The 20,355-nt window shown below is 38.1% G+C and overlaps 1 long non-coding RNA gene across 2 annotated transcripts in view; it reads left to right on the top strand.

Annotated features, from left to right (window-relative positions):
• The window catches only part of LOC145721879 (uncharacterized), a 23,838-nt gene continuing 3,483 nt past the window's right edge, over nucleotides 1-20,355 (top strand). Inside the window, exons 1-2 of one of the 2 annotated variants that reach the window (XR_014145872.1) lie at nucleotides 1-9,154; nucleotides 10,006-19,749. This is a non-coding gene — a long non-coding RNA (uncharacterized LOC145721879). Of the gene's footprint in view, nucleotides 9,155-10,005; nucleotides 19,750-20,355 lie in introns of those variants that run through there. The other variant, XR_014145873.1, reaches the window with a different exon arrangement.

The following is a 20,355-nucleotide window of genomic DNA, read 5'->3' as shown; positions in this document are numbered from 1 at the left end:
AGAGAGAGACAGCGAGAGAGGGAACACAAGCAGGGGGAGTGGGAGAGGGAGAAGCAGGCCTCCCGCGGAGCAGGGAGCCCGATGCGGGGCTCGATCCCAGGACCCTGGGACCATGACCCGAGCCGAAGGCAGACGCCCAACGACTGAGCCACCCAGGCGCCCCGAGTTTGATAAATTCTTTATAGATCTTTATCTGATACGTCATTTGCAAATATCTTCTCCCTTTCCATCGGTTGCCTTTTGGTTTTGTTGACTGTTTTCTTTGCTGTGTAAAAGTTTTTTATCTTGAAGTCCCAATAGTTCATTTTTGCTTTTGTTTTCCTTGCCTTTGGAGATGTGTCTAGCAAGAAGCTGTTGTGGCCAAGGTTGAAGAGGTTGCTGCCTGTGTTCTCTATGATTTTGATGGATTCCTGTCTCTCATTTAGGTTTTCATCCATTTTGAGTTTATCTTTGTCTGTGGTGTAAGAAAATGGCCTAGTTTCATTCTTTTGCATATGGCTGTCCTATTTTCCCAGCAGCATTTATTGAAGACACTGTCCTTTTTCCATTGAATCTTCTTTCCTGCTTTATCGAAGAGCAGTTGACCATAGAGTTGAGGATCCATTTCTGGGTTCTCTAGTCTGTTCCATTGATTGTATGTGTCTGTTTTTGTGCCACTGATGATTACAGCTTTGTAATATAGCTTGACGTCTGGCACTGTGATGCCCCCAGCTTTGGATTTCCTTTTCAACATTCCTTTGGCTATTCGGGGTCTTCCCTGGCTCCATATAAATTTTAGGATTGTTTGTTCCAGCTCTATGAAAAAAGTTGGTATTTTGATAGGGATTGCATTGAATGTGTAGATTGCTCTGGGTAGCATAGACATTTTAACAATATTCTTCCAATTCATGAGCATGGAGTGTTGTTCCATTACTTTTGTCTTCCTCAATTTCTTTCATTAGTGTTCTGTAATTTTTAGATTATGGATCCTTTACCTCTTTGGTTAAGTTTATTCCTAGGTGTCTTATGGTTTGGGGTGCAATTGTAAATGGGATCAATTCCTTAATTTCTCTTCTGTCTCATTGTTAGTGTATAGAAATGCAACTGATTTCTGTGCATTGATTTTATATCCTTCCATGTTGCTGAATTCCTGTAAGAGTTCTAGCAATTTTGGGGTGGAGTCTTTTGGGTTTTCCACATAGAGTATCATGTCATCTGTGAAGAGTGAGAGTTCTTTGCCAATTTGAATGCCTTCTATTTCTTTTTGTTGTCTGATTGTTTACACTAGGACTTCTAGAACTATGTTGAACAGCAGTGGTGAGAGTAGACATCCCTGCTGTGTTCCTGACCTTAGGGGAAGACTCTCAGCTTTTCCCCCATTGAGAATGATATTTGCTGTGGGCTTTTCATAGATGGCTTTTAAGATATTGAGGTATGTTCCTTCTATCCCTACACTTTGCAGAGTTTTAATCAAGAAAGGATGCTGTATTTTGTCAAATGCTTTTTCTGCATTGAGAGGATTTTATGGTTCTTGTTCTTTCTTTTATTTTTTTTTAAGATTTTATTTGTTTATTTGACAGAGAGAGAGCACAAGTAGGCAGAGAGGCAGGCAGAGGGAGAGGGAGAAGCAGGCTCTCTGCTGAGCAGGGAACCTGATGTGGGGCTCGATCCCAGAACCCTGGGATCATGACCTGAGCCGAAGGCAGATGCTTAACCACCTGAGCCACCCAGGCGCCCCTTGTTCTTTCTTTTATTAATGTGATGTATCGCATTGATTGATTTGCAGATGTTGAAGCACCCTTGCAGCCCAGGGATAAATCCCACTTGGTCATGGTGAAGAATCCTTTTAATGTACTGTTGGATTCTATTGGCTAGTATCTTGGTGAGAATTTTGGCATCCATGTTCATCAGGGTTATTGGTCTGTAATTCTTTTTGGTGGGGTCTTTGTCTGGTTTTGGGATCAAGGTGATGCTGGCCTCATAGAAAGAGCTGGGAAGTTTTCCTTCCATTTCTATTTTTTGAAAGAGCTTCAGAAGAATAAGTATTACTTCTTCTTTGAATGTTTGGTAGAATTCCCCTGGGAAGCCATCTGGCCCTGGATTCTTGTTTGTTGGAAGATTTTTGATTACTGCTTCAATTTCCTTGCTGGTTATGGGTCTGTTCAGGTTTTCTATTTCTTCCTGTTGCAGGTTTGGTAGTTTATATGTCTCTAGGAATGCATCCATTTCTTCCAGATTGCCTAATTTATTGGCATATAGTTGCTCATAATATGTTCTTGAAATTGTTTTTATTTCCTTGGTGTTGGTCATGCTCTCTCCTCTTTCATTCATGATTTTATTAATTTGGGTCCTTTCTCTTTTCTTTTTGATATGGCTGGCCAGAGGTTTATCAATCTTATTAATTCTTTCAAAGAACCAGCTTCTGGTTTCGTTGATCTCTTCTACTATTCATTTGGTTTCTAGTTCATTGACTTCTGCTCTGATCTTTATTATTTCTCTTCTCCTGCTTGGTTTAGACTTTATAAGCTGTTCTTTCTCCAGCTCCTTTAGGTGTAAAGTTATCTTGTGTATTTGAGACTTTTCTAGTTTCTTGAGAAAGGCTTGCATTGCTGTCTACTTCCCAAGAGCTACATAGTATTTTGTGGACTGTGTAGTCTCTGTTGCAGCTACTCAACTCTGCCCCTATAGAGTGAAAGCAGCCACAGACAATATGTAAAGGAGTGGGCATGACTATGTTCCAGTAAAGATTTATAGAGGAGGTACTTGGCCATCGTCTGTCAACCCTGATCTAAACCTAGACTACCTGTGTTATTCCAGTCCCAGGATAACTTACACACAGCACAGGAAAGTGAGATTCTATATATCTTCCTAGTCAGTCTTCCATAGAGATGCTGACCTGAGAAAGAATGTGGATCTGTAATTAAATTGTATTAACCATGCGACTTGATCAGAGTCCGTGGACAAAGCTACATGCCCAGATACTTAAGCTCACAAGTTCATTCAACATTTATATATTACACCTCCTTCCTTAGTTATCTCTCTTACTTCCACCCACATTCCCAAGCAGTGCCTTCTTGGATGGCCATACAGTTTTATCCTTTCATTATCATTATATTAGAGCGGTTTGGTGCCTTTGACAAACTGTTTTGTCCCTTTCCAACCCTTCCTTGGTGATAACTCTAATACTATTAAGTTTTCTTCCAGAGTTTGCATGTTGTCTCTATGGTCAAAAACATGTGAAAACAGAGGGCACTGATGGCATTTGTTGTCTGACCTCCTATGTTCCACCCTCTGTATTAGTTTTCTGTTGCTGCCATAACAAGCTACCACAGAGTTATTATTTCACAGTGCAGCAGGTCAGAAGTCTGGGTATGGTGGGGCTCAGCTGGGTCCACTTCTTAGGGTCACACAAGGCTGAAATGAAGGAGTCAGCAGAGCTGCATTCCTTTCTGGAGTCTTTGGGGTGAATCTGCTTCCAAGCACATTCAGTTTGTTGACCAAAATCAGTTCCTTGCACTTTTAGGGCTGCAGTCTCATTTCCTTGCTACTGCCTTTCTCATCTGAGAATTGGTCTCAGCTTCTAGAGGTCACCACATTCTTTAGCTTGAGACACCCTTTCTCCATGTTCAGAGTCAGTAAGAGCAGGTTGGGCCCTTCTCACACTTTACATCTCTCTGACCTCTCCATTCCGTCTCATCTCTTCTCTCTCTACCTGGAGAAAGATCACCACTTATAAGGGCTCCTGTGAATAGCTTGGGCTCACTTGGATAATACAGGATAATCTCTCTGTTTAAAGGTCTGTAACCTTAATTATATCTGCAGAGTCCCTTTTGCCATGGAAAACACTGTAAAGGTCTGGGGAGGGAAGTGAATCTTTGCAGGTCATTATTGCGCTTATCACAACCTACCTCCTTCCCTCCCTCCCTCCCTCCCTCCCTCCCTTCCTTCCTTCCTTCCTTCCAAGTAAACTCTACTCCTAACATGAGGCTCAAACTCATGACCCAGAGATCAAGACTCCCATAGCTCTACCTACTGAGCCAGCCAGGCACCCCTCCACTGAGTTGTAAAATATCATCTGAGCATATTTTTAAAATGTTACTTCTCATTATTTTATTTTCCAATTATACAAATTACTTCACATTTACATTTATGTAATCACAAAACACTTTTTGTCCTTAATAGATCATGAGCATTTCCCCCATATCACTCAGTTCTTTATAATTTTAATTATATAATACTTCATTGAATAGATATACTAAAATTTGCTTAACAATTGCTCTATGATTAATCACTTAGGTTTTCCCTAATATTTCACTATTGTAAATAACTCTATAATGAACATTTTTGTGCCCAAAGATTATCTACATGTTGAATTAATTTCTTAGGATAGGTTCTCAAAAGTAGAACTGCATTAAAGGCCATGAATTTCTTATGATAGAAACTACTTACCAAAAGGCTTAAACAGTTTGTATCCTCAGAAGCACTCTTAACTGTCATAAATGTCATCATTAAAAACGAAGCAAACAAAATTGAAATGAAAGGACATTACAAAGTAACTTACAATCATATGAAGAAATTAAAATCTCAGTAAAGGTAAATACATAGGCAATAATAAAAGCTAGTATTATTGTAACAATGGTGTGTAACTATACTTTTTGTTTTCTATAAGATTTAAGAGACTAATACATTTTTTAAAAAATAATTATTAGTCTAAAAGCTAGTATTATTGTAATTTTGGTTTGTAACTCCATTTTTTAAAAAGATTTTATTTATTTATTTGACAGAGAGACAGCGAGAGCAGGAACACAAGCAGAGGGAGTGGAGAGGGAAAAGTAGGCTTCCCCCTGAGCAGGGAGCCCGATGTGGGACTTGATCCCAGTACCCTGGGATCATGACCGGAGCTGAAGGCAGATGCTTAACGACTGAGCCACCCAGGCACCCCTCCATATTTTGTTTTCTATATAATTTAAGAGACTAATGCATTCAAAAATTATTAGTTTATATTTTTGGAGACAAAATGCATGAAGATGTAATTTTGTGTGACATCAGCAACTGAAAAGAGTAGGGACAGAACTGTTCAAAGAGCAGAAGCAGTGAGAAGTGGTTGGAACCTGAATATAATTTGACGGTGCAGCCATTGGGGATTTACCATTGGATTGGATGTGGTTAGTGAAATAATGAGTCTAGGGTTGGTCTGTGGTTTCTGACCTGAGCAATTTACTGAAATGCTTAGTGGAGTGTTCGACCTCTCTGGACTTGAATCATTCATTTGTGATCACACACCCATATTCAGCAAAACAAAATTCCTGCAGATAACCCTCTTCCTTAGACAAAGTTAGGAATCATCTACTCTTCCTTGGGCACATCTCTTTGGCGGGGATGGGGGGTATTGTGGGGGAGGTATGACGGATTTTATCTCCTTCCCTAAGTAGCTTGGGAGAATAGCAAGGAGGAAAGTATAGATAAAAAGCAGAAGAGGTTTAAAGACTAAGCTCTTTGCCACTCTAGTGTTCAGAGGTTAGAGAGGTGAGGAAGAATCAGGACAGGAGACCCAGAAGCAGTGACAGTAGGAAAATCACAAGAGTGTGGGGCCCTGAAAGCCAAGTGAAGAAATTGTTGAAGTGGGGAATGATTGTGTTAAATGCTCCTCAAAGGTCAAAAAGATGAGGAGTGAAAATTGACCATTAGATTTAACAATGTGGACATGGTTGGGTGGCTTTCAAAACAGCATTCCACTAGAGTGGTGGAGGCAAGACTTACTTGCAATGGGACACAGGTGAGGATAAAAGTGAGAAATTGGAGAGAATGAACATACATAAATCTTTGAAGGAGTTTTACATTAAAACATAGGCTGATCATATAATTTACAATCCAAACTGGAAAACATTTGAAAAGAGCACCATTAATAATTAAGGCAAGTAACAATCGAGTATAAACTGGAACTGTCATGACAAACGATTAAATGTCCTTTCATGAAGGAAAGGAGAGAGAGAGGGCTATAACAAAGGGAAGGGGGATAGAAAAGTTTGGTTTGTTTTTTGTTTTGTTTTTTAGGAAGGGAGAAATAGTAGCTAATAGGAATGATCTGATAGTGAAGGAAAGTTTTATGATGGAGGCAAAAAAAGACATTTTTGGAGCAATGTCTTTGAGTAGGCAAGAGGGGATGGTATATGGTATGCAAGCGCAAGGGCTGGTTTTAGCCAGTAGCACAGACAGAGTGCAAAGAACATGGGGATAAATGCAGGTAGGTGAGGTGATGTCATGAGAGCTTGAAATTTTCTTATGTATGTTTGTATTTTCTCATTGAAATAGGTGGTGAGGTCATTAGCTAAGAGTGAGGATTAGGGAGGTATGGTTGGAGGCCAAATAGCATTAGGGTCCGATTGCAGTAAATAATCATGTATCTTAAGTGAGACCAATGGTTGTGTATTTTACTCAAGCCAGGTTTTAGGTATAGTCATAGAGCTAAAAATTAGATTTAATCAGGGTTTACTTTTTTTTTTTTAAGATTTTATTCATTTATTCAACAGAGAGAGACACAGCGAGAGAGGGGACACAAGCAGGGGGAGTGGGAGAGGGAGAAGCAGGCTTCCCGCTGCGCCGGGAGCCCGACGTGGGACTCGATCCCAGGACCCTGGGACCATGACCTGAGCTGAAGGCAGACGCTTAACGACTGAGCCACCCAGGGACCCCAGGGTTTACTTTTTTTTTTTTTTTCCCAGGGTTTACTTTTTAATCAAGTACAAAATAATAGAAACGCAAGAGAATTCAGAGTGTATGCAAGGGAATTATTTTTATCATTTGGCCATTTAATAATTTTTATCATGTGACCATATATAATTTAACCTGGTGTGTTAGTTTCATAGGGCTGCTATAACAGAGTACCAAAAAATAAGTAGTTTAAAGATTTATTTATTTGACAGAGAGAGAGAGAGAGAGCACAAGCAGGGGAAGCAACAGAGGGAGAGGGAGAAGCAGGCTGTCTGCTGAGCAGAGAGCCCTAGGCAGGGTTTGATCCCAGGACCCTGGGATCATGACCTGAGCTGAAGGCAGACTCTTAACCTACTGAGGCACCGAGGCACCCCACATGTCCAACTCTTGATTTCAGTTCAGGTCTTGATCTTAGGGCTGTGAATTTAAGCTCCTCATTGGGCTCCCTTAAAAAAGTAAAAAATAAAGAGCAGCTGGAATGATCTTAATGCAGATATGTCACTCTATTTAAAATACATCATTGATTTTCAATATACTTAAAATAAAACTGTAAATCCTTAACATGGCTCCAAGGCTTGGCACAATTTGACTCCTGCCTAACCTATCTTGTGCTTATCTCCACTCTAGCCTTAGGAAATGCTCACATTATTGTTCCTTCTGTCTGCAATGTTCTTTTCCCAATTCTTCATTGTCTAAGCACTTCTGTTTTCAATATCATTTAACTGTTTGGTTTTCAGTATAATTTGCAGAGATACTTATTAAAAATAAATAATAAGACTTAAAATTTGTTTTACTGGATTAATTAATTACCATCAGCTCTTTCATAACATGATTTCAAACAGTGATAACACGCTCAGCCCTTTCTGAGTTGTTTTTTTATTCTTCTCTCAGTCTTCTGTAATGTTTTCAAAAAATTTTTCAGCAAGGGCATGTGGGTGGCATATTTTTTTCTAAGGATTTTTATGTCCAAGAATGTGCCCTCATTAAAAAAAAAAAATGATAGTTGAGTGGGTTTTTAATTTCAAGTTACAATTTTTTTTTTCCTCTCATGGAGGAGGCACTATTGGTTGCCTACCCAAAAGCCATTTCCTCTTCTTTCTTATTAAGAGAACTCTGGTTTTGTTGGGTAATCCACCCTTCTCCACCCAGCCATGCACTTTACTAAGCCAACTGCATTCCCCTTAAAAATGACTGGTTTAGGAATGGGCATGTGACACGACTCCAGCCAGTGAGATCTTTCTTCTTCTGCTTGATATGTCTACTTGTAATGCCTGGTACTGTAGGACCATCTTATGAACAAAAAGATGAGTAATTCAAGACAAGACTGATCCCCTAAGCTTGGCAAAGCAGAATTATGGGAGGAACCTAGGGTCCTTGAGCCACTAAATTAACTAACTCAGAGCCAACTTAGAATTCTTATGTGAAATAATAAATCTGTTTTATTGTTTATACTGATCACATTGGATTTTTTTATTTCTCCTGGTACACAACTTTTAACTTTATATATTGTTTCATTGCCCCTTCAGGGATGTATGGGGTCAGCATGATACTTGTTTCTTTGTACACAACTTGTTTTTCTTGATTGATAGTTAGAATTATTCTAAAAAATATTTAAAATTAAAAAAAAGCCTCTACAGCATGTATAATCATTGGTTTATATTTTTCTTGGCACTTGGCTTTTTAACTTGGCAGATTCAAATCTAATACTAAAAGTTTTCTTCAATTATTTCAACAATTCTTGCTTTTTTTCCTGATACTTCTCATCTTGCATATTCTTTTTTTTTTTTTTAAGAATTTATTTATTTATTTTTGAGAGAGACAGAGCACAAGAGGAGGAAGAGGGGCAGAGGGAGGAGCAGACTCCCCACTAAGCAGGGAGCCTGATGCAGGGCTGGATCCCAGGACCCCGGAATCATGACCTGAACTGAAGGCCGATGCTTAACCGACTGAACCAGGCAGGCGCCCTGATCTTGCTTTACATTTATTTATTTTTATTTTTTTTTAAAGATTTTATTTATTTGAGACAGAGAGAATGAGAGAGACAGAGAGCACATGAGAGGGGGGAGGGTCAGAGGGAGAAGCAGGCTCCCTGCCAAGCAGGGAGCCCGATGCGGGACTCGATCCAGGGACTCCAGGATCATGACCTGAGCCGAAGGCAGTCGCTTAACCAACTGAGCCACCCAGGCACCCTTGCTTTACATTTATAACCACCGAACAACACTAGATCATCAGGGCTGCCTAGTAATCCCTCCATATTCACAGTTCTGCTCTCCCAACTATTTCATGCTTCCTCTCCTCTTTCCACAGAACTCCAAAACTCCTCTTTCCGCTGAAGCCCATGTCTTTGCTTATTATTTCACTGTGAAGATCAAAGCAATCAAAAGAGAATTCCTACATTTTCCTATTTTGTGTCACGTACCCGCTCAGATCGCCCTTCAGAAAGGATGCATTGCCCAGTTGCTAGGTATGTGCTTGGCTGATAGCTTCCAGCTGTTAATGATTTCAGTGTCCACTTCAGCTTTCAACTTGAGGCCATGGGCTTTTTCAGTGGCCCCAGTCAACGACAGAGCAAGGTAGTAGGCAAGGATCTATCCGTTTCCATCCAAGGTGGGACTCCTCTAATGAGCGATCTTAACTCTAGAGCTGGTCAAAGATTGTCAGAACAGCATCACAGAAGTCTACATCATATCTGATGGCTCCCCTGACCCTTGTCTTTTCCTTTTATAGGAGTTGCTCCCCAATAATCACTTTAGGCTCCTCATTCTGTCTCAGTGTCTGCTTCCTGGAAAACCTAAACTCCCTGAAAGTCCCTAACTCTAACCTCTAACGATGTCTGTGCCTATATACACTACCTTGCGTGAGCGAATCACACAGCCTGCCTACTTTGGCCAAATTCTCAATTTGCGCATTGAATACCATTGCTTCTAAACCATTCAAGACTTTTTTCTTTTGAAATGTTTTCCTTTTTCTCCTACATCATCAATTTTTCTTTCTCTATTATTATCATTATACAAATGTAAAATTCTTAACCTAAAAAACAAACAAAAGACTTCCCTTGGCCATACATTCCTTTAGCTTCTGCTAATTTTTTCTGCTCCTCTCTATGGAAAGACTATTCAAAGTATCATCTGTCTCTTTTTCATCCTTTCCCATTTATCTTGAACAAACTCCAATTAGGCTTTGTCCCTTCCATTCCACTGAAACTATTCTTGTCCTATCTCCACTTTGCTTCAGGTCTCAGTACTTGTCTGGTCTCTCAGAAGCATTTGACACAGTCTATCATTTCTTCCTTTATTTTATTTATTTATTTTTTAGAGAGGGAGAATGGAGAAGGAGAGAGAGAGAATTCCCAACAGGCTCCAGGCTCCACACCCAGCTTGGAGCTCGACCTCACAACCCTGAGATTATGACCAAAGCCAAAACCAAGAGTCATCTCTGAGCCACCCAGGCATGCCAAGATTTTCTGTTCTTTAAGCGTAGAATTGTACATATTTTTTAAATAATTGTTTTGGTTCCAGTTTTTTTTTTTACTTCATTTCTTTCCTTTCTTTCCATTATGTGAAGTACCAGAAAAAGCTTTAGTATTTCCTTATTTTTAAAAAACAATATTTAGTATTCATTTACAATAATTCAGGATCTGTGTTAACCATTTTCAGGTGTGCAATTTAAATAATTTGGTTTGGTGTAAAACCCATTTTATTTTCTAGTGATCACTTGAAAAGTTGTGGATAAACTATATGCTTCATCTGTTCTATAATTGTTCCAGCTTTCAGTATCATGCTTATCAGCATTTAGTTTTTGGAAACTATTTTTTTATGTTTTGAAAATGGAAACATCTGTTCATCTTCAATTTCTGGCAATGCTTGTGTCTCCATTTCTCAAAATTACTGACAATGATTCTATCCTTACATTACCTAGTATTGTTTTATACCAGTAGAAGTAATTCATCTGTGGTTAAAGGCTTGAACCAGTTTAAAGGAACAATCTATATTCTTACTTCAGTTGTCTCATAGTCATGTTTATTCAACCCTCTTAAATTTGAAAATTTGAAAGTTCTTCTTCTTTTTCTTTTTTTAAGTAGCCTTTACGCCCAGTGTGGAGCCCAATGCAGGGCTTGACTTCACGACCGTGAGATTGAGACCTGAGCCAAAATAAGAGGCCTAACCAACTGAGCCACCCAGGCACCCCTGAAAATTATTATTCTTTTTTTAAAGATTTTTATTTATTTATTTGAGAGAGAGAGAGAGCACAAACAGGGGGAGGAGCAGAGGGAGAAGCAGACTCCCCTCTGAACAGAGAGCCCAATGTGGGGCTCGATTCCAGGACCCTAGGATCATGACCTGAGCTGAAGGCAAACACTTAACTGACTGAGCCACACAGGCGCCCCTGAAAATTATTATTCTTAATGAATATAATAAGCAACACAGTTTACAACACAGCTTGAGTTTACTACCTCAAGCAATAGGCTTTTCCTTCAAATATTTTCTAGACGCAGTAAAAAAAGTCTAAAATATTCTAATTACCACTTTTGTTTTAAACTGTGTAGTAAAGAATATGTTTTGTTTTAAAGATTGAATTTATTTATTTGAGAGAGAAAGAGGGAAAGAGCACACGAGCAGGGTGGGGGGAAAGGGGCAGAGAGAGAGGGAGAAGCAGACTGCCCACTGGGCAGGGAGCCCGATGCTGGCCTCCATCCCACGACCCCGAGATCATGACCTGAGCCGAAGGTGGACGCTTAACCACCCGAGCCACCCAGGTGCCCCATGAATATTTTTTTTTTTTAAGAAAGATTAATCATACTTGTTTGGCTATTATGGTATTTAAATTTTGATAAGTTGTATGCTTCAGTGGAAGATACTGAACATAATTATTTTTCCCTAAATATTATCCTGTTCTGCAGGATTAAAAATGAAAGGATTCATAAGGATAGACATATAGATCAATGGAACAGAGCTGAGAATCCGGAAATGAACCTACACTTATGTGGTCAATTGATTTTCAGTAAAGGTGTCAAATAAATTCAACAGGAAAATAATAGTTTTTTCAAGAAATGTTTTCAGAATAACTGAGTATCCATATGGAAAAGAAATGAACTTTGATCTTTCTTTATACCATACACCTAAATTAATTCAAAGTGGATCATTGACCTAAAGGGCAAAAACACATACATCCTACAGAATAAAGTATAGGAGAAAAATCTTTGTGACCTTGGGATAAGACACAAAAAACATGAACCATAGATGAAAAAACTGATAAATAGGCTTCAAAAAATTGAAATCTTTTACTTGTCTACAGATATGATTAAGAACTTTTACAATTCAATAATAAGATAAACAGCTCAATTTTAAGAAATAGGAAAAATATCTGTACAGGTGTGTAACAAAAAGCTGCTTGACTTCATTGGGAAATAGGGAAATGCAATGAGATACTACTACACACCCATTAGAATACCTTAAATTAAAAAGACTGAGGGGTGCCTGGATGGCTCAGTAGGTTGTGTCCAACTATTGATCTCAGTTCAGGTCTTGAGCTCAGGTCTTGAGGTCAGGGTCGTGAGTTCAAGCCCCACGTTGGGCTCCATGCTAGATATGGAGGCTACTTTAAAAGAAAAAGAAAAAAAAAAACTGAAATGCTGAGGCACCCAGCTGTTTCAGTTGGTGGAGCATGTGACTCTTGATCTCAAGGTTGTAAGTTTGAGCCCCATATTGGGTTTACTTAAAAATAAAATCTTAAAAAAAAAAAAAGACTGAAATGCCAAGTGTTGGAAAAGATATATACAACTGGAACTCTCCTACGTTGCTGGTGGAAATGCAGAGTGGTGCAGCCACTGGAAAAGTCTGTCAGTATCTTAAAAATTGAAATATACACCTACTACATGACTCAGAAATTCCATTCTTAGGTATTTACCTAAGAGAAATGAAAACATATGTCCACACGAAGATTTATACACAAATGTTCATAGCAGCATTATTCATAATAACCAAACAATAGAAAGAACTCAACTATCCATCAACTGGTTAATGTATAAAAAAAATAAGGCATATGTATTTGATAGAATACAACTCAGCTAATAAAAGAGTATAACTATTGGTATATAGAACAATGTGGAAGAATCTCAAAAACATAAGGGCAAGTAAAAGAAACCAGACACAAAATACATATGAAATATGAATACAAAATTCTGGAAAATGCAGAAATATAATAGCAGAAAGCAGGTGTTTGCCTTGTGGCTGGAGATGAGGGACAGTTTGACTGCAAAGGGACATAGGAGAATTTGGGGGGTGATTAAACTGTTCTAAAATTTGATTCCAGTGGTGGTTGCACATCTTGATATATTTACCAAAAGTCATACAGCCTTACACTTATAATGGGTGAATTTTATGTTCTATAAATATGCTTCAATAATGATTTGAAGGGTGTATACATTAAATCTCAAGGTGGTTTCTTTAAAAAAAAAAAGGATTGTTATTTAGCAAATAAATTGTTGCTGATGTGCATCAGTTTAAAATGCAAAACGGGGCACCTGGGTGGCTCAGTCAGGTAAGCGACTGCCTTCGGCTCAGGTCATGATCCCAGGGTCCTGGGATCGAGTCCCACATCAGGCTCCTTGCTCTGCGGGGAGCCTGCTTCTCCCTCTCCCCCTCCCCCTGCTTGTGTTCCCTCTCTCGCTGTGTCTCTCTCTGTCAAATAAATAAAAAATTAAAAAAAAAAAAAAATAAATAAAATGCAAAAGGAATGCCTGGGTGGCTCAGTTAAGCCTCTGACTCTTGATCTCAGCTCAGGTCTTGATCTCAGGTCATGGGTTTGAGCCCTACTTAAAAAAAAAAAGCCTAATAATTCATTTTCTATAAAACATAATTGTCTTTGTTCAGTACAAAATCTACAATCATATTGTAAATTTGAGAGCTATCATGATTTGAATAATAGACTAGGAATTGTGAGATTATTAATTTAAAGTAATAGTAAACATAATAAAAAAATAATAGTAAAGTTTCCAGTAAAACTCGTTTATTTGAAGTTTATTTGAAGTTTAATTGTCTCTTAATCTCATACATCTCATAAATTCAGGAACGTGTAAGTAATCAAAAATATGTACAGCTAATTTTGAGATCACGTCTATACATTAAAATTATAGACATATTTTTGAGGTGTTGATCAATTCACTGTGAAAAACATAGTACATTATTTGCCAAAACGAATAGAATATACAGGGAATAAAAATTTATAAATGAATAAATCTATATTTAGCTGTTTATTTTCCATCAAATTTGCCACCACTGTTGTCATTTATCATTAGAAGAATAATATATTTTTTATTTACTTCTGATTCTGAACCAAAACTTCTAATCATATGACTATAGGAGCAGTCCAAAAGGATGGCATTTCTGTTAACAAAGAAATGAACACATTACCAACCAATATTGCATTTCACAAATGGTTTTCTGGAAAAATAGTTTATCATAGTAACAGTCATTTAAGAAGAAACATAACAATCATTTAAGATTCAAAATAACAATTTCCAAGGCTATATATATTTAAAAAAAAAACCCTTTTTCCTTTTTAGATAAATATAACAGATTAATTTGCAGTTTTAAATATTATCTTCAAAATGCCATTTATTTATGAGTATTGCCTTGAAAGAAGTCATTTGCCTCTTAGATCAAAATATAAAGCAAGCTTAAAGAATTAGGGAAGATGAAATACACTCTGTAGTCCTATGCAATGGCACGTCTGCAAGATCTTTATCCATACAATGATACCTCTGCTAGAAGTTTGTTGGACCATTTATTTACGGGTATACAGACAAGAATTATTTTGCATTGCTATCAGTTATCTGCAATTTATAGAGTTGTGACATAGCTCAAAGGCAATGAAAGACACAGAACCTTCCTATAATCGGAGTCATATAACCTAGAAGAGTATGTTCTAAATGCTGCATAGTTCTCCATGAAAGCACATTTTTTCCCCTACAGTTTTAGGAAAGGGCTATTTACTCAGATGAGCAAACTATTTGTTCAGCTAAATTTATTGTAACGAAGTCGCTGAGGGAAACACTGACATTATTTATTGGTTCATAAAATTATCTTCCTGGGAAAGAATTTCCTGGAGTAAAAATTTAAGTCATGTTGACACAGATGACCTCAGTTCTCAGTAGTAATAGTTAAGCTATATGGGGGCAGTTGGTCTCAATTTTCTTATGTTTGCCTTCCTGCAATTTTTCTATCTACCTAACCCAGGAGTATTTTTCTATACCAAGGAGGAGTTGAAGTGAGGAAAGCTGTCATCCTCAATTTCCCAGCTCTCCATATTTGAAATGCCTCATCTGTCTCCTAAGGGCCTAGTATTTTGGAAGGTAAAAACTAGAAACAAACTTTTAGGTTATTTACCAGGTGCTTCCTCTGAACAATGGGATACATGAATTTTTTGTTTTGTTTTTGTTTTTGGTGGGGAATGAAGTTACTGACAGTGAGGACAAAGGGAAAGGGAATGAGAGAGAAGGATTTTTTTTTTTAAGATTTTATTTATTCATTTGAGAGAGAGGATAAGATAGAGAGAGCATGAGAGGGGGAAGGGTCAGAGGGAGAAGCAGACTCCCCGCTGAGCAGGGAGCCGGATGCGGGACTCGATCCCGAGACTCCAGGATCATGACCTGAGCCGAAGGCAGTCACCCAACCAACTGAGCCACCCAGGCACCCGAGAGGAGGGTTTTTTTTTTTTTAAAGTTTTATCTTGCTACATTCTTACAGATGTGATATATATTTAGAGAAGAAAGTTATCCAATAGATGAGTTTTAAATATTTTACGTGAAGATGTTTTTAGTGTGCTAGTCTATTTTATAGTGTTTTAAGAAAAGTAGTTCACCAAGTCCCCACCTACCCCAGCAATCTGAATGTCTCAATATTTTCTATCCTCATCCTTTCCTCATTCCCAAGATTCATTGGAATTTTCTTTCCGCTGCCTCCATAATTATGGATACTAGAAAATAATTCCAACACCCTCCTCCCCCTTTTTTCTAATCTCTAGATATTTACAATGTCTTTCTTATCAGGCTGGGCTGTAATGATCTACTTCGCATGTAGGTTCTGTCATCTAAAACAATATATTCCAAACAGGAAACAAATAAGTGAAATGCTTATTTCAGATTGCAGGCTCTGTAAATGATTTAATTCTTTATCCTCTTTCATTCAAAATCTTAGATCAAATTTATTTGAATCAACTGATATCTTTATTTTTCTATTGGTAAATGTGATGCTTCATAGCTACTGAAAGTCATCAAGAACCAGGGCTGATGTTTTTTGAGAAAAGTAATCCAATGACTAGGGCATTGGGGAGGTCCTTATCTTTTCTCTTTACTGCCTACAGTAGTTCCCTGCAAAAGTACTAAAATATTCACCTATTTTACATATTAATGTAGTATCTATTGATGTATTAATGGATTTATTAATACTACCAGAGGATTTTTCTGAATTTAAAGTTTTACTGTATGCATGCATACATACATACACATTTACACACATTTTGGATTTCTGAATCAAGCAATTAAACTTAAAAGTTGAACTCTTGTTTAAAAATAAAACCTTGAATAAATTTAATTCCAATTACTGAATGTTTAAAATACTCATTATTCCCAAAAAGAAAATTTTTATGATCTTGATGGACAACATGATCACATGGATACTGAAGAGAAGTAACTTCTCCTTGATCATTGCTGAATCTCAAAGTCGGCAAAGGCATTAACTCAAGGATTTGAATTACTTTGTTATAAGATTGTAGTTGTGTATCCCTATAGAAAAATACAGGTTTCTTATTTAATGTTTACCTTCAACACCAAATGTTTCTGTATAACATTACATTAGATAACATTAGAAATAATGGGTACTTCAAAAATTACTTGTATAGATTTAACTAGTGTTTATTGAACATCTACTTAGAAACAAATGTCTTTACCTCTTTGGTCTCATTCAATCTGATCCTCAAAACATCAGTCAACCCTATTATGAACTGAATGGTGTCCTCTCCAAATTCATATATTGAAGTGCTAACCACTAGATACCTGAAAATGTGGATGCATTTGGAGACAGGGTCCTTAAAGAAGTAACTGAGTTAAAATGAAGTTATTAGAATGGGCTCTAACCCAAAATGACTGGTGTCTTTGTAAGAAGAGATTAGGACACATGCACATAGAGGGAAGACCATGTGAAGACACCATCCAAATTATGCAAGGAAAGAGGCCTCAAAAGAAACTAACTAACCCTGCTGATACCTGGATCTCAGACTTCTAGCTCTAGAACTGTGAGGAAATAAATTTCTGTTGTTTAAGCTGCCCAATTTGTGGTACTTTGTTATGGGAACTCCAGCAAACTAATGCACCTGTAGAGGTATAAACATTTCTCCGTAGACACTAATGGCTCTAAAAGTTTCTAAGCTAAGAAGAGGTCACACCAGGATTGAAACCCAGGTCTTCTAATCACAATTCTAGTGCTTTCTCTAATACAAAACCATAATTTGTGGTTTAATGGAAAGAGTGCTTTGGAAAGCATTTAGGTACCAATGTAGAAGAAGACACATACATTAGACAGATAATGTTAGCTGCTGGGTCCAGGAAAAACCTCACAATTACTCTCCTTCTGTTCTTGGCTGCAAATCCAGCCCAGCTTGATCCCCCAATTGGCAGGCTTGGACCTCAGCTGGGTAACAAGAAGAAGCTGGCCCATGAATATGGAAGGTGGGAGGACTTTGGATTGTGGCAAATAAATAGAGAATTAGTTGCACATGTTTCTTTGTTAGTATAAGAATTAAAAAGCATATGCATGCTGCACAATTATAGTTAGAATTAACAATTCATTTTTTCATATTCAGCTTAGCCTTGTTTTCAGGTTGTTTCATGCAACTAATACCCATTCCTATTCATTGATCCATAAAGTACACGTAGACATTTAAAAAAGTACAAGCCGTGGTTTACTTATTTTGGTTTTCTTCAATGAAGAAAGAGGAAAGCTTCTTTGAAGTGGGCAAATATCAATTTAAAAAGGAGTCAGAGGGGCGCCTGCCTGGCTCAGTCAATAGAGCATGCAACTCTTGATCTCAGGGTCATGAGTTTGAGCCCCATGTTGGGTGTGGAGCCTACTTAAAATAAACAACAACAAAAAAAGAAATTAGAGACCATATACAAGAGAAAAAGCAACTTTATTTTTAGAAAAAGTATTTGAATAATATATAATTTTGAAATTAAGAACATTCAATAACAACAACAAGCTTAAATTTCATAAGCAATGCAAACATGATTAGGAGATGTGAGTGAATAAACCAAGGTAGAAGTGGAGGAAAAGAAAGATGGCAGGAGGTAACATGGAGATTTAGTTCTGAAACTACAATTCCCAACTGCCCTTTAAAAGGCAAACCGTAGAGATTCTCACACAGCTCTCTGCACGCAACATTCTTTCTCCACCTCCTCTTTCCCTTTGCCACTTATCTCTCAGGTCCCAGTTTGTATATCTCCTTTGGGGACTAATTAGACTTAATTAGGTGTCCCTGTTATTCACACCTATAGCCTTTAAGGCATCTTCTTTATAACAGTTGTCACATTTGTTAGTACCTGTTCCATGTCTCTTTTCTAGAATAGAATGTAAGCTCTGCTACGGCTGTGACCATATTTGCCTTGTTCACTGCTGAATCACCAGAAGCTAGCAAGCTTCCTGGCACGTGGAAGGCACTCAGTAGGTGGTGACTGAATGAAAAGATAAGAAATTCATACTTTCTTTGTATCCTCAAGGCCAAAGTAAGTTTGTTTCTCAAAGTACTTTTTGAAGGCAAAACTAAGCTCCACAATATTCCCCATGCCTGCTTTCATGTGATAATAAATGAAATGATTACAAAAAGAAATAGAGAAGGGTGTACTTTTCCTTAATTTCTGGCATTATCACTTTCTGGTTTTTTTTTTTTTTAAAGATTTATGTATTTATTTGAGAGAGAGCGCATGAGAGCTGGAGGAGGGGCAGAGGGAGAGGGAGAGAGAGAATCTCAAGCATACTCTCCACTGAGCAGGGGCCCAATATGGGGCTTGATATCAAGACCCTGAGATCATGACCTGAGCTAAAACCAAGAGTCGGATGCTTAACTGACTGAGCCCCCCCAGGATCCCTGGCCTTATCCCTTTCTGTTGAAGCTCCATGAAGGAGACTATGTTTTTACTCACTACTCTGTTACCTAGAGCAGTTCCAGGCATATAGCAAGTTCAATTATACAGATGCACACATATCTCTCATAACAAAAACATACTGGAGAAAACACTGCTAAATATCAATCAAAATCGAGGCAGAAATATTAAAGAGTAATGACCAGGATGCAAAAACGATCACAAATATGTCAAACTTTAATTTGACTTCGTTTTATGGGAGCTAAAGTGGAAAGTGAGACCATTTCTCAGTTATTATTACCAGAAAAAAGAATTCTTTAGAGGTAGCAAACCTTTCCTAGTACAGTTTGATTTCTTTGGAAATGTGGGGCTCAATATAGAATTCACTAAAGTAGGGGACAAAGTTTCCAAAAACATTCCTACATATCACAGGATAGTCAGATGTCATACGGCTGCTGATAAAAGCCACGGACATGACATTACAATGCAATTCAGTGAAAACTACTTTTTGGGTCAAGGGGCAGAATTGGTCAAATGTGCAGCCTACTGGTTGCCCAAGGTTAGAATACCTAAAGCAAGGTTCCTAAAGTTCCCTCCTGGCAGATGCTACATGAGGGGGGAAAAAAGGCTGCATTTTTAAGATGCCATTTTAGATGCATATACCTTAAGAACTTGTGAGGATTAAATAAGAAAATCCATGAAAAATATCTGGCACATATAAAACTTTCAATAAGTTTTAGCCATTATTTCCCATAGAATGATCACCTAAGGGGGGTTTTTCTGACCCAAACCCTCAATATCATTGTACATTAGTGGACTACCAGTTTCCACTTTACCACTGGCAACAGGATCATTAATGCCTCATACCTAATCAGATCAGACAATCAATTTTGAATAAACCAATGTAGGTAATCCACTCTTTTTTTTAAAAAATGTTTTATTTATTTATTCATGAGAGTCAGAGAGAGAGGGAGAGAGAGAGAGGCAGAGGCAGAGGCAGAGGGAGAAGCAGGCTCCCCGCCTAGCAGGGAGCCCGATGTGGGACTTGATCCCAGGACCCTGGGACCATGGCCTGAGCTGAAGGCAGACGCTTAACCATCTGAGCCACCCAGGCACCCCTGTAGGTAATCCACTCTTAAGACTCTAGTCTCCTGAACACATCCAATACTAATTTCTGTAACAATTAGTCTTTAATTAGAGAAGTAGAACTATTATTAGTGATATGAAATAACAGGATTTTTAAAATAGAAATTTACCTTATATGATTTGGGGAGCTGGTAGATAAGTTTAAGTAAGGCTGTAGCCCAAAATTATTGTAAGTCAGTAGGGCCAGCAGTTGGGGAAAAGCATAAGTGGGAAGTGACAGAGAGAGCAAGGACACACTGGAACCCACAAGGACAAATGGAACCCATGAAGACAAACAGGAACTTGCATCTGTCCCTCACTTTCTCTAATGTCAGTGATGTGGGTGGCCTATAGAAGGTTCTGGCACCCTTCACCATGGAACTACACATGCATCTGGCCCAGCA

This window comes from Leptonychotes weddellii, chromosome 5 (assembly GCF_054177405.1).
Source record: "Leptonychotes weddellii isolate Sample4059 chromosome 5, ASM5417740v2, whole genome shotgun sequence".
Lineage (NCBI taxonomy): Eukaryota > Metazoa > Chordata > Mammalia > Carnivora > Phocidae > Leptonychotes > Leptonychotes weddellii.
Note: the sequence above shows the minus strand (reverse complement) of the source record. Positions and strands in the feature narration are given on the sequence as shown.